Source organism: Martes martes, assembly GCF_963455335.1.
Source record: "Martes martes genome assembly, chromosome: 3".
Classification (NCBI taxonomy): Eukaryota; Metazoa; Chordata; class Mammalia; order Carnivora; family Mustelidae; genus Martes; species Martes martes.
In genome coordinates, this window is record NC_137890.1 from 140,639,878 (window position 1) to 140,642,390 (window position 2,513).

The 2,513-nt window shown below is 55.1% G+C and overlaps 1 pseudogene across 1 annotated transcript; it reads right to left on the reverse strand.

The window, feature by feature from the left end:
• Positions 1–474: 474 nt before the first annotated feature.
• LOC308340271 (tetraspanin-17-like) lies at positions 475–1,547 on the reverse strand (annotated as a pseudogene). The gene has a single exon. The product of its transcript is annotated as a tetraspanin-17-like (transcript).
• Positions 1,548–2,513: the final 966 nt, after the last annotated feature.

A 2,513-nucleotide genomic window follows, 5' to 3' on the forward strand; every position in this document is an offset into this window, starting at 1 on the left:
CTCATGGCAGGATCAAAGATACAGCTGGTAGGGAAGACAGCTCTAAAGCTGCCCGAGGTTATGTCCCAGGCAACAGCAACCCCAACCCTGCCCCACATAGCCATGCACAGAGAAGTGTGTCCTAGCTTGGGAGGGGACAAGGCAGACCCCTACCCGACCTTGCCCACACCCTCTTAGCTGTGCCATTCCTAGGCCCTGGGGAGCCCGCCACCTGATAACAGCCGTGATGGTGGCTCCTGTGCACACTCACATAGATACACCCACCCACCATGCACATGGCTCCATAACAGGCAGCCTAGGCAGAGGCACACAGCTGTCTCCATGGGCACATTGCACACCTACACTACCCTATATGGAGCTCAGGTCCAAGCAGAAACACCTGTGTCCTTGCCCATCATGGGCACAGTGGCATGGTAGGGGGAGTTGGAGGGGTGGTCACTGGGTAGGCAGGTAGCTATGGTCACTGTGGAAGCCTCACCAGTTGGCCTTCGCTGCTTTGATGTCATTCACAAGGCTCTGGGCCAAAGAGATACCAAAGATCTGGAGGAGGGTGATGGCCACAAAGACTCCAGCCACAACATTCAGGTTGTCCTGCAGCCACTTGTCGAACTGGTCCACATAGCAGCCTTTGGTGTGGATGGAGGCCTGCTGCTCCAGCTCCAGTTTGAGCCTGGAGTCCTAGCCACACTGGGTGCTGAGGACACCTTCCGCAGGGTCTTTGATGCAGCAGGAGGACACCCTGCAGCGCTCCCAGCTGGAGTTCAAGTCAGTGCAGTTGAAATAAATATTGAGGTTCCAGCCATTAGGCCCCATGGCTCCACAGCAAGATGGATATTCCCGAACAAAGTCAATGAGGTTCTGGAAGTCAGTGTTGTCCTGAAAGGCCTTGATGTTGTTGTTGAGGAAGAAACTGAGCAGGTCTCAAATTGTGTTCTCAAACACAAAGGCCAAGATCCCTGATGCCAGCTCCGGGAAGATGATGAGACCCAAGAACACTGAGAAAAACTTGAGCAGAAAGGTGATCTCCCAGAGGGCCTGGATGCAGCAGGCAAAGCCCAGCACCAACATGGTGTCTCTGATCGTATGAGCTGCTGGGCGGGGTGGAGGCCTCCCAGACCTGCCAGCACAGAGCTGCTGGAGAGAACGCCCTTCTCACCCCAGGCCCAGGAGCCATCACCCAAAAGACAGTGTTGAAGCCAAAGGGGGAGTATTTCCCCCAGCAGCCCATCTCCAGTTGCTGGGAGGGCTGCTGCTGGCCCCAAAGGCACTGAGAGTGGCCTCCTGCCCGCCCAGGGAAGCAGGGTAGGGGCTGCACTGGCCCCCCATGGTCCCGTGCGGGCCAGAGCCCCTAGAAGCCCAGCTGGGCCGGGATGGGGAGGGGTTTCCTGCCACACAGAGCACCGAGGGGTGGGGGCCACCAGCCCAACAGGGGCCACCAGAGATAGAGGCTGCCCTGAGCCCACACAGCGACAGAAGTGCTGTTCCCCCATCATTATGGAAACGTGGTCCCCTGAAATCTTTGCTTCCAGTGCTCCTGCCGGCGTCATTCAAGTAACTGACCTCCTGTTGGTGTCAACAGATACACATTTTCTGTTCACGGTCAAGCTTACTCTGACCCGTACTCCCTACTCTTGACAGACTCGCTCTCCCTCCTTATGGGGCCTGTGCACAACTTGCTCATCTCTGGCGTCTTGTAGCTTTTCCTCTGCGGTAACAACAATTTCCCTGTATTTTTCACCAAACGCTCCTGAGATAATCTAATTCTCTCTGTAATCACCATCATTCCTGTCTGGGCAGCTCGTTCCTGTGGCCGGTCCATCTACCTCTGCCCTATAGCTTGGCTGCCCTTGAGTCAGGTCACATCTTCTGGCAAAATCAACTGTGGGCTGGGAGTGGGGGTGGGTGGGGAGATAACATCAAACATTCCCGCCTGAGGAACCCCACGGGGTCATTTTCTGCCAAGAGTCTTCGGGTATGGTAGGTATTCAGAGGTATGGCCAGCCCTTTACAGTGACTTTAGATAAAATACTCAAACCTTAGGAGGCTCGATGGCCTCTTTGAAAAGTAAAAGTAAGTAGATATCGCCCATCTATTTCATAGGATTGTTCTGAAAATGAAATAAGCTGTTATAAGTTATAAAGTACTGCACCACGTAAGCAGCTGGTGAAATGCCCGGCGTATAATAGATGCCCCATCCACAGTGTAACGGGATGCCATAAAGTGCCCGGGACCAAAATGGGCTCTTTGGGGCCACTGCTGAGGACCACATCGCTAAGTGCCACATCGGTTTTAGTCCGGGGCCCTCCCAGGCATGGGGCTACCTGCGGGGCCCACTGACGAGGCCTGTCAGAGAGCCTGCAGGTCTTCCCTCACTCCTGCCCAGAAGGCCTGGGGGGAGCAAGCTGGGGGTTTTGGGGGGTGGTTTGGGGGAAACTTCAGAGTTCTTAAGGAGAGCCTGTGCCCTCTTCTTGCCAACCTGGGAAGAGGAGCAAAGATGCTCTCTAGAAGCACAA